Raw genomic sequence first — 12287 nt, forward strand, 5'->3', positions numbered from 1 at the left:
AAGGATACTGTACATGCACACGTTCTTCCCCCTCCAGTAAGGCGTTAAGATTTTCTATGCCAACTCTAAATATACATGATTTACTTAAATACAACAGTATGATACAGAATAGCATTTTTCCAATTCAGCTTGCCAGTGGTGATTGCTCCTTGTACAATTCATTGAACACAGATGAAGCAGTGACTATGTAAGAAATGCCACAAAAAGAAATTATATCAATTTCTTACAAAATACATGCATTACAGTAAAGATTTTTAAAAAGAGCATTTAAGTGTTCATATTCCGAACAAGGACTTGTAAGATGAATCATCACAAATCACTACTAAAAATCGTGTTTATAATTAGACACGCTAGTAGCTGACAGACATATGTTACTAGAAAGTATTATCTTGTAGAGTAGAAAATGGAACTTTTAAATCTTATTTCTCTGTAACAAGTGACATTTACAGCAGTAAGTGTAAATCTGAAATTAAGCACTGAAATGAGAGATCAATACCAGACCGGAGTATTCACAATTAAACAGTCCCAGAGATGTTTAAATTGGATAACAGATATATTTGTTTATAAATACACAATAAAATGCATTCTATTCTTGCTTTAATGACAAGCTTCGTATCTTGATGACAGGTTTTTCATTTTACGATAAGCTTCACAAAGTTGTAAAAGCAACATGATTAAATTAGAGATGTTAATTAAAGGTTTCAATTGATTTTACCAGTGACTGGATGCAAGGAAGTATTATTAGAAAGAAAACATGCAGAACAAATCACAGTACATTTAATTATCCCCTTTACTCTAAAACAAAACTAGTTCTCTGCTTTGCGTCAATGTTGCTTAAAATAATATGTAGCTAAGGCACATAAGGAAGAATTCCTTTAACTCCATATTTGGATGTTATTCATTTCAGATTAAACTATGTATGAAGCCACCATGCATTCCTAAATATAACCAGAAAACTGGTTTCTTAGGTTCTCCATTTTGTCTCTGCAGTTTCATGCAGAAGTAATCTTAGGTTCCCCACTATTATTTATTTTACAAGCATTTCTAACAATAACATCAGTTCTCGTGCACCCACACACACTCATATCCCTCCTTACTAAGTATCAGGACAGGCAGGACAAACAAATCCTTTGTCATTTTCAGACCCAGAAGCAGACAGGCTCATCAGCTGGCAGGTCAGTAGTATTATGTATTTGGCTTTCTGCATCTACCCATATATTTTCAAAACCTTTCAGGAATTTAAACACAAGAAGGGCTCCATTCTGTCAGAATTTGACTGAAATTGGCAAGTATCAGAAATGTTATTAGGGAGGAACTGATAAACCAAAAGACATAAATCCAACTTGTCTGGGGAACTTACAGACTCACAAGCTTCCTATCTTTTGCTTCTGAGTATGCACAACTGCCTTAGCTTGAGTGGCTAAGCCTAGGATTTAGAAACAAAGTAGAACCGAAATCATCACAATATCTGACTGACAGATTGTTCAAGCACAACTATGAGCTCCTACCCTTCCACAATTGTCTAAAACTGAAATGACCTTAAGAAAGATGGCAACAATGGTAGAAATCTTGACCACCTACTAAATGTTCAAATCATTAAAGTACTTGCAGAATAAACTCCTCAGCCATCCTAAGAAGCATACTGATGCCCATCTTAGCTGCCTCACTCCTGTTTTTACAGGAATCCTAAAATGTTTCCTGTTCTGCACAGAGAGTGAGGAGTAGACAACAGCAATATAAATAAACTGCCAGGAGGAACACAGGGTATTAATCCAAACTGTTGGCACTCCCAGGGACATGAGGTCCACTACCAAAGTAGCATGCTCACAGAAGAGGAAACTCTTGAACCCAAATGGCTTAACTGTCAGAAGGAGAAGGTGTAATTAAGAAAAAACTTTCATTATTCACTTACCAAGTATTTTTTTTCTTTTTCTCCTGTCAACCCTAGCTAAATCTCAAGGGAAATACAAAATTAACATATTGTACTACTGCAGGCAGATCTCATCAGGTTTAGATGATCTGTAATAATTTTCCCATCTATCCTCCCCATTAGCTCCAAGTTCTAAGAATTACGAATTCAGCTTTCAGTATTTGTAAAAAGTATTCTCATTCATTGAGCTTTTAAGTTTTTAAACAATTACATTGGAATATTTACTAAAACTACTACTTAATCTATTTTAAGTATAATTGCTCTTTGGTCAAAACATCAGTCAACTTCTTATGCAAAGGTGCAATTCAAATTTGTATTTGCAAATGAAAAAAACTATCTATCAAGAAGTGAGAGGAGGTACAAAAGAGTGAAGTTCTATTACTGATCACTTGATCTGCCTACATGTTTATAAACTCATAGATTAATTTTAGTTAATTACTTTTATTTCCTTGGAAAATACTTCCAAGTTTAAAATGCTGTGGTTCTTGGTGAAGAGCTTGCCAAGTCTTATCAAGTTATAACAACATCATTAAATGCTCTACTCTCTTAATGCTTTAATTATAGTTTGAATGCACAAGCTTGTGATTACATTTAAATCCAAAATACCATTTCTCTTACTGCATGTGAAAGATTTAAACTTTCATTTCACCTTTGGCATGGACCAAGTGACCATTCAATATTCAAAAGTACTTCTTTATCTAATACTAGAATATACTTTAGAATCTCTACCAGACAAAGGCATATAGATGTAATGAATAATTAATGTAGAATGTTTTACTTATCTGGAAGACAAATGTCAGGTTAATAGCTTATTTGTGCAAAAGTCAACATAAAATGTCTATGCTGGGAACAAATAAGAACTTGCCTGTAAACAGTCCAGTCACTAAAACCACTGACAAAAACCTCATCTTCCTGTAAGCGTCTCCTGTGTCTCCTCACCATGTACACACTACTTGTAAGCACTTAATTGATTTGGTAATTCATCCATATTACAATTTGTATTCTTTAAGGTTCAGGTTAGTAAACTTCTCTGGACTTGATTCTTGCCTGATTGTACACTATGAACAGGTACCACATTACATAGCCAGGTGCTGTGAGTATTTCATCTGTTCTATGGGTATACTTCAGCCTGATTTTGACGGTTCTGTTGGCTCTGAAGTTGAGTCTACAGTAAGGGTAAGAATGTTGTGGACTTGTTTTTTTTTATAATGAATGATACTATTTCCACCCAAGTCAACTCAAATCTGTACTAGACAGATTATATCACCATCATCATGCCTATATAGCCCGTAAAAAAATGTTATCAGTATTTCCTCTTACAGCTTCAAAAATACTGGAGCAAGGAGGGAAGGTGGAAGAGGTAGAAGACGCATCAGAAAAAAGAGCAGCATTTTTAAAAAACAACCTAAAATAAAATTTGAGATAATGTAGTTCTCTCCTTTTTTTTTTGATTCTGAATAGCTATGATTGCACAATAGCTTAGCATACTTGGAAAGAATTTTTTGAGAGCAGGATGGTTTAAAGACCTGACCACAGGTTTTTCTTTTCTTTCTTTCTCTTCTTTCATTGCTCTTTCCTTTTTATGAACAACACACACAGAAAACTGATTCAAAAGTGCCATTAAAAAAAAGAGTGCTTAGAAAGTGAAACTGCTTATAGTTCAATAGGCTGCAAGATCTTCCCATTCAAAGTCAATATTAAAAACGCTATGTGTAAAGAGTTCCTGCAGTTGAGAATATGGCCACCAATAAGCAACACTGAGCATGAAAGGGTTACAAAACCATAAGCAGATCATACTACCACACCCTCTCACTTACTCTGAAAAAAAAATGTGTGAAATACGGAAGGAAGACATATTGCCTATTAATTAAACTGATTAAAAAAGATGAAAAGAGAGAACTTCAGGGAAACTAGTAGGAAGTGGAGCAGAAATTGTTTAAAAATTGAAACATTTCACTCAACTGAAAACTTACAACTGCAAAATTGAACTACTTTTTATGTTTTGTGTTCAACTTTTTAAAAGATTGTCTTTTTTTCCTTTTTCTTTTCCTTTTTAGTAATTGCTATTAATATGGCATTTCAGAAGAAATTTGTACCTCAGATACCAGTTAGCAAACAAAGTGTTTCCTGCAGAGCCTCTCTTCTTACAGCTTTAAGTTCTAATCAGAACTGAGATTGGAGGGGAGGGATTTCTTTTAACCAAATACAGATACTCTATCTATACCACAAAACAAAGAGTGATTAAAGAAACAATCACAGTTCTGGCCTCATAATATCCAGCGTTTCACAAAATTAATTAATTTTTCATTCACTGTTGTCCTTTCCAATGTTACTGGTGTAATGCTTTGCCAAGGTAAGAATTGCTTTCTTGTTGGAGACAGAACTAGCTGAACAAGAGGTCTCCAATCGCAACCCATGTGAAATAATTAAGGAAAGACTATCAGAAACAGGTCTGAAAACATGAAGTTGTCCACAGCAATCTTGTTAGTTACTGAGGCTTTCATGCGTTTTAGGTAAGGCACATTCTGCTCTCCCTCTCCTCCATATAAAATCCAGTAAGTGTAGGCACAAGAAACACCTTACGTTTTAAAGATGTTTTTGAGGCTTAAAAGGCTGTAATTATGCAAAACACTTGGGCAAGCTGTGGCTTTTTGGAACTGTAAGGGGTGACGTTTCTCAAAATTAAAAAAGGTATTTATCCCTTATGTAGGAAAGCACTTAGAATATATCTAAAAAGATGCCTGGAACAATTAATAAACTCTTTCAAGAAATTGCTCCCCCCACCACAACTGACTCTATAATACAGAGCCATAGGCGTTTTCACAAAATAAAAGTAGAACGTTCATTTAAAGTGGCAATTTATTGAATTGGAAAGCATTGCAAAGTTTAAGTTGACTAAATTCTTATTAAGTTTTAAATTAAGTAAAATTATTTTCAACAGAGTCAAAACAATGTGCATTGACGGTTTTGACAGAAGTATCAGCTAAGGCAGTGGGATAAGTCTACCCAGACACATTTTCAAAGAGATGAAGCCAGTGCTCTACCTTAAATTTCACAGTTTTACAAAAATACAAAAATATTCTATGCAATTTTATACACAGTTTTCCATTAATTCTGAAAATCTGATGGATGCCCCAGGAATAATCTAAGTTACTGATCAAAAATTCTTCCTGTTGTTATGGAAGACATCAGGATTTTTAACATCAGTTGCACTTAGAATTGCCAGAAGAGGTAAATAACTGGCAAAGTATTCCGCTGAACAGATTGAAATCAATACCTCTCTCAACTTTACCGAAATTTGTCCTCTGGAAAAATGCCACCATAGTCCATAAGACGTAATTATTAATCAGCAGCCCTGCTTGATAATTAGTCATTCTACCCTGCCACAAGATGAGAATAAGGATTTTTTTATCAACATAGTGATCCACCTTTTCAGTTCCTTCTCTTTGGAGCATATTTTGGCATTTGTTTCAAATTCTTTTTAACTTCCAGGACCACTGGAGAAAAAGATGCAGGCCAAGTCCAAAACTTCTGACAATCTGGAGGAGGTCGGCTATTTTGGTAAGTGTAGCTACCTTTTTATGAACTACTGGAAAACAGTGAAAACAAAAAGTCTGTTCTCAAAGTGATTTCTGGGAAACCTTAGCAGTTCTAATAATTTTTAAAGCTTGGAAAAGTGTTGATGTCATCTATGGTGGAAGATGCCTAGAAGGATACAGACTGACTGAGTAGAGAAAGAAATGGAAGAAGGGGAAAAAAAGAAAAAGGGAAAAAAGCCTGACTGGAGGCCAATCCTTTATGACCAGAAACTAAAAAAAAGTCTATGATTTCCCAGAAAATACAGCAATCTAGAAGGACTAGTTTGCCCAGTTGCTTCATGGCATACAGATGTGACTCTATGATAATCATTTTCTGATTATCACTGCTGCTGGGCTAACAGGTTGGCTGGGAAATTCTTCTAAATAGATACGGGAGAGGATAAAGAAAATGGTGTCAGTATCTTCGTAGACAGAGGTGAATCTCAAGGCACCTGAAGGAAGACCGACTGACACTGTTTGAGTTTCATTCTCATGTTCCTTATAACCCTATGCCTTTAATTTATCAGACCTGAGTAAAGACAGAGGAAGACATTAAACTTAAGCAGGTGTCTCCTAGCCTCCACCTGGGCACTAAGTTTGCAGCATCAGGTACCAAAAGCATCATTCTGCTTTGAAATACTAAAATATTTGGTATTGATGAGAGCAATGCAGAGTGAGAAACAGGTTCCTGCTTTGGTGTCACAGAAGACTGGATTGAAGGCAAACGGACAGTAGACTAATATAACATCAAATACTCTCCTGTTGTTGGTACGGACGATTCCCATAGCTACAGCCAGTGGTTTGAATGCCAATTAGTTGCCAAAGTTTCACTATAATACTCACTAATACTCACTATGCTAAACAAAAACACCTTAGCTTTTTTTGATGCGCCAATGGGGAGAGAAGTGAATATTTGAAATATGAAATAAATTTATAATTAATCTATATAAAAAAGAGTAGTGAAACTTCTCCCAACAGTTTAATAAGGAGCAATATAAAGAAATGAGAGAATGGCAATGGACTCAAACTCTAAACTTCCAAAACTTATGATTCTCAACTCATGAGTGTGATGGCCATGCAGAGAAAATGCCCAAAGAAAAGCAAGACCTTGTAATAACTACACCCAGAATTCTCAAGTACTTTGTCACCACCCTTAATGAAAATTACGTTTTGAGTTGTGTACTTCTAGGCTTGAAACGTCTCAGCAGACAGCCACGAAGGATACTGCATCTGGTGCTCAGCTCTCACTCTGGGCTAAATATATTTGAAACAGACTTCCTGTTATTCCAGCATGTAGAACTGCTCTAGACTTCCTCTAGACTTCTTGCTTCTGGAAAGCTAGTCAAAGGCTACAGCACCCCAAAATTCAATTAATAATACAACATACTGTGCTAAAAAGTTTATTAAAAAAATCAGAAAGGTAGAAAAATACACAACAGAACAAACTAAAGCATCTACTGTTAAAAATGTTATGTACATGGTAAAACGCCAGCTATGTGACAGATGATGACATGAATAGTGAGAAAGACCATCACTCTTCTGTATTTGTATCATGACATGAATAAAATGACAATAAAAGAGTATGTTTCTTTATTAACTTTTCCCAAGCAGAGAGCTCTCACAGTCAAGAAAGCAGATTTTTTCATTTTAGTAAAACCTACTACTCCTAAATTAATTGGACTGCTTTTCTCACCCTCACCACTATTTTTTCAGCATTATTTTACTTTACAGAGAGTTCCCATAAAAGATAGATTCTTGCACATATTCATGTTTTCAGCACTCTTTTACTTTGTGTAAACGTCAAAGCTATTCCCTTTGAAAATTACTTTAGCTTAGAAAAGTCTTACTACTTTCCTGCTAAAAAAATGAAAGAAAGCGAAAGCCAGTCAGTATGACTGTAGTAATGAGATTTGACTGTGCAGTTGGTGGGCCTCTGTTCACAAGCATTTCTCTAAAGCAGTGTTTTCTCTTACAGATTTAGTATCAACTTCTCCTGTTTTTCCTATAATGATTAAAAGATTCAAAGTTAGAGGTTTCTCATGCATTTTGAAAATATTAAAATTGAACTTTATAGTAATACTGACAGTGTCCTATAAAGCATGCTTTGATAAAAGAGCAGAAGTGATGAAATCACATAAAAATGTTCCAAACACCAGGATGTGAAGTCCACAAAAGTAAAGTAAATTCCTGCTTGTGTATGCTCACCAGAAGGAACCCCTCACAAGATGCATAACACAAAAAAAGATGAAATTTCAGGTGTAAGGAAGACCCAGTACTTTTGTGGGCTACATCCACATTCCTTGTAGCATAACTTATTGTTAGAATTGCATAAATACAATAATTACCTATAACGCTGGAATGATCTCTAGGTGTTCAAAGAATCGTGTAGTTCCATTTGTCTTCCTCTTTCCAAAAATGTGAGGTAGCAGAAAAAAATCTAGAGGCAGGAGAATAACAGTGCAAACAAGTAAGAATCAGTCATTGAGGGGGGGAAAAAAAAAATAAATCTTGAAAGCAGATTGCCTACTCTATTCAGATAGAACTTCCTTCCATTTATCCTGTGATTCCTAAACTTTCTGAGAGGAAGGTGATAAAAGTATGCCACTGCACAACTGTCACCTTAGTTCCTTCCATAACTTCAACTTACACACACATCAACAAAGACCCCAAAGAAAGAGAAGAAATTAGTAAGAAATTTGTACACATAAACTCTCAAGAAACACTAGGTTACAAGACACTTTTTTTTAAAAAAAAATTTCAGTGCATTTTCACTCCTATCTTTGTGAGCCGCAATTCCACGAAGGAAAGAGCAGTGAAGAATTGCTCTGCCATACGAAGCACTTAAACTGAATACTGTTGCCAAAGAGTATTGGTGAATAAAGCCAAGTATCACCACTAAACACGTTTCAAAAAATGGAGTAGCTCTGTAAAAATTCACACTTACTGTTATGGTGGTTCTCAACCCTTTCCAATTTACAGGCCACTAAAAATTTTCCAGCCAAAGACCTCTACTCAGAAAACCTAGCCTGCTGAAACAGTATGTGTCTACTTTCAGCTTGGCACTTGACCTTAGGCACTTTAAAATTAAAGAAAATGTAGCTCCATAGGACACTTGCATGCATAATGTGATACCTAATATTTGACCTCTCACAGTCTGATCTTTCCTACCAGCTGCAAGGACCTTCTAGCTGAATAGTACTATCACCTTATTCCTGCATCTGGAGCACGTAACATGTCTCCTATATGATTGGTTTTTTTTAAGGCCATACAGGCAATTAATACATGTATTTATAGTCAGCAGTTGCTTTGTTGGTAATTTTGAATGAAAGATTTGGGGTTTTGTAGAGAAAAAAAAAAAGGAAATGGAAGATAGGTAGGTTTGTAATTAATGCATTCTTCTACTTGGTAAAATTGCTATAATAAAAAAGAATTTAATTGATAGGGGAGGAAGCAAACTTTCCCCTTGCAACAGTTTTGCAAGGGAAATGTAAAATCACACTAATTTCTTAAGAGCTGTAGAAACTTTCCTTAATTGGGTCATGTTATATCTAATTAGGCAATCTTTACCACATCACGCAACACCGAAGTACATCAACAAAAACACAAAACGCCAACACAATGAAGGAACAATCTTTTTAACAGCAGTGGTGATACAGAAGTCCAGAGAGTTGGAACAAGTTCTTCAGTATGAATTGTCATTGTTAGTGACAGTTTGCAATTACTGTTTGACCATAATGGTCTAATGGAAGACTGTTTAATCTTTGCTCAAATTCTTTTCTATTTTAAATTTGCAGTCATTGCATTTCTCTGAAATACTATGTTAAAATCTACTGCCATGGAGTAAACATGCTGGCTTTGGTGGTGGACCTGCCCATCCAGAGGACATACTTGAGGGACGGTTCAATGAAGCTGACGCATGGCAGAGGAAAACACTATCAGACTCAGATCAGAATTGTTATTATAATTATTTTGGTTCTATCCTGCTTTATGCTTCTTAGCATTGTTCAGCAAGTGGAAAACAGGAAAAACATAAAACGGATAACAATCTCCTCTATCAGGAATGCACCTATGAAGATCAAGAACAAGGCATGTTTTTTTTTTTAATATTCATCCACATGTGCCTCTGGAAATTCTCACACAAAAATATCTTCACAAGAAATGATCAGAGATCATTCCTGGCAAAATTAATGAACTGCTCTTGACAACACATCTTGTGGTCTCTTTTTAAAAACGATCCATCCCTACAATACATAGAGTTTGTCTAGACACAAAAGCTACACTGACATAACCACGAGTCCAAATTTTTATTCCTATTCATGCTAGTAAGACTTGAGTGATATTTTTACTCGAGAATAAGACTGCATTTGGAGTTCAGCTTATGTCATTTCATAATTAACTTACAAGTAAAAGAAACCAACAGACTCAAGCCTCCTCTTTGTACTGTTCTGACATTACCAGCTAAAAACTGACATGACTCCTAAACCACCCTGATGATGAGCCATAGATGGCTTGACTTCAGCTAGACTGCTAAGCTACATCAGCGTTCACACAGCTAAACGGGTGCGAGTTCAAAGCCCAAAGCCACAAAAAGGCTTTAAGGGAAAACACGCACCAATAACATATATAAACAGCAGTTGTTTGATGTTCAGCAGTTATACTTTGGGGTTTTTTCCCCCGTATAATAACAACACTCAACTGTGGTGATTCGGTAGTCACCGCTTTGCTCTGTCCGACCAGTCTCAAAAAAAACCCAACCAACCCAAACTGTTTTTCACTATTTCATACTACGATCCTGAAGGTTAAGAGGCAAACAAATGGGCAAATACTGAAAGCCCAGCGTGTTAAGTGCACTTTTACCGGGTCTTCCCTCTGAACGCTTTGAATGGAGTCAGCCACGGGGGCTGCTACCCCTCTTGGCGGGACACAGACCCCGCAGCTCCCTCCTGCCCGCTACAAAAGCCCCTCCCCGCCCCCGCCCCAGGCCGCCACCGCCCAGCCTGGGTGCCACCGCTGTCCCCGGGCCCCCGACCGGCGGAGCGCGGGCTTCCGCCCCGGCCCGCGCTCAGCCCCAGGACCGTTACCCCTTCCCCCGCCCCCCGGGGGACGGCAGCCCGCCAGCCGCTCTCTCCACAGCCGGCAGGCAAGCCAAAGCCCGGCGGAGGGGAGGGCGGGAGCCCGCCTCTCGCCAACCCTCGCCCTCCTCCCCCTCGCTCTCTCCTCCCCCTCCCGGCAGCCCCAAACCCCCTCCTCTGGCTGCCGAGCCCCGGCCGCCCTTCTCACCTCTCACGGTCCGGGAAAGGGGCGAGGTTGGGAGGGGGCGGGGAAAGAAAGAATCGCAAGGGAAGCCCCGGCACCCCCTTCCCCTCCCCTTCCCTCCCGCTCCGCCCTGGCAGCAGCCAGCGCTCCCGCTCTGCCGGGGCAGGCCGCGGGCACTGGGCGATCCCTCCCCACCGCTAACGGCTCCCCACGGGCCCCGCTCCCGGCCCCTCCCCTGCGCGCTCGGGCGGCTCCGGCCTCAGGGCCGGCCGCTCACGCGGGGGGAGGGGCGGGGCGGGTAGGGATAGAGGACCCAGGGGAGGGGCACAGCGCCGCGCCACGCCCTCACCCCGCTGGGCCTCTGGCTCCGCCTACCGCCCCAGGGCGGGAGGCGCGCGCCGCCGCCGCCGCCGCCGCCAGCCAACCGGCGGTTTCCGCGTGCCCGAGGGTAAGGGCAGCGCGGGGCAGCGTGTGGCGGGGCGGGGCTATGCCGCCGCTGCTCCCCTGGGCTTATCGGTGCGGTCGCGCTCCGCTTCACGCTCCCAACGGGGCAGTTGAGGCGGCGGGGGCGGCGGTTTGTCCTCTTTGTGGGGTTTATCTCGATTAAGCCCGTGAAAGGCCTCATCCTGTCCCTGAGTAGCCTGTCTGCTAAAGCCACAAAGATACGCATTTCTGTAACTTCCTGCTCCTCCATTTAAGTGAAATAAATCTGCGGTGACACACAACCGTTAACCTCCTCTCAGAACCCCGGCACCGTCTGGGGCTGAGGCAGACCGTACTCGCCCTCTAACGGATAACACACTTCAGCCTTTGCTGGCCTTGTTATGCCTCGCCAGTGACCTCTGCCATCCGAAAGTAGAATAATTTTCCAAGTTAATAGGCTGTGTGACAGTCAGATGTGTCTCTGACTGATTAAATTGATGTAGGGGTGTGCAAGACCATTGCTGAGGCGTGGCAGAACCAGTTTGATGCTGTAATGAGGTATACAGCGCTTTCTAATTCTTTAAGGAAATGTGGCCTACAGGGCTGTGTGCGTCATCTGTCTGCCAGTTCTCATCCCGACTGACTTTTAAACCATTTATCCAATTTTAACAATGTGACTGAAGTTTAGGATTTTCAAAGGTATTACATGTTCCAGTTGTGTAAAAACTACTAGCTAGGTGGAAGGAAGCGTGTCCCCAAGAAGGAAAACTAGTTTTTCACATCAGTTGGTCAGGCCACACAAGCACAAGTGCCTAAATTCAGGAGTGTCTAAAGAGCTTAGGGTGTCCCTGGGATGTGTGATGTGGGTCTCCTGAACTCAGAAACGAAACTAAAATGTGCCCTAAAATAGATATTCACCATCGGCTTACTGCAGAGTTCTTGGACTTTCTTCTGTAGAAGGAGAAAAAAAGAAAGAAAGGAAGAAAGTTTTCTATGCTGACCTTGGGCACTAACATCAACAACAACGAACGTCTGAATATATCAGAAAGGGATAGATACACATATTACTTGACAAAATCCTCCTGTTATTTCCCAGTATT

The 12287-nt window shown here is 39.6% G+C and overlaps 1 protein-coding gene across 5 annotated transcripts in view; it reads right to left on the bottom strand.

Moving 5' to 3' along the window:
- KLHL5 (kelch like family member 5) overlaps nt 1-10862 on the bottom strand; it is a 65710-nt gene extending 54848 nt beyond the window's left edge. For 3 of the 5 annotated variants that reach the window (XM_086746623.1, XM_086746624.1, XM_086746627.1), the window contains exon 1: nt 7854-7944. The gene's annotated coding sequence lies outside the window, so the exon portion shown is untranslated. Of the gene's footprint in view, nt 1-7853; nt 7945-10788 lie in introns of those variants that run through there. The other 2 variants (XM_086746625.1, XM_086746626.1) reach the window with 2 other exon arrangements.
- Nucleotides 10863-12287: the final 1425 nt, after the last annotated feature.

Source organism: Chlamydotis macqueenii, chromosome 4 (assembly GCF_036417535.1).
Source record: "Chlamydotis macqueenii isolate bChlMac1 chromosome 4, bChlMac1.mat, whole genome shotgun sequence".
Classification (NCBI taxonomy): Eukaryota; Metazoa; Chordata; class Aves; order Otidiformes; family Otididae; genus Chlamydotis; species Chlamydotis macqueenii.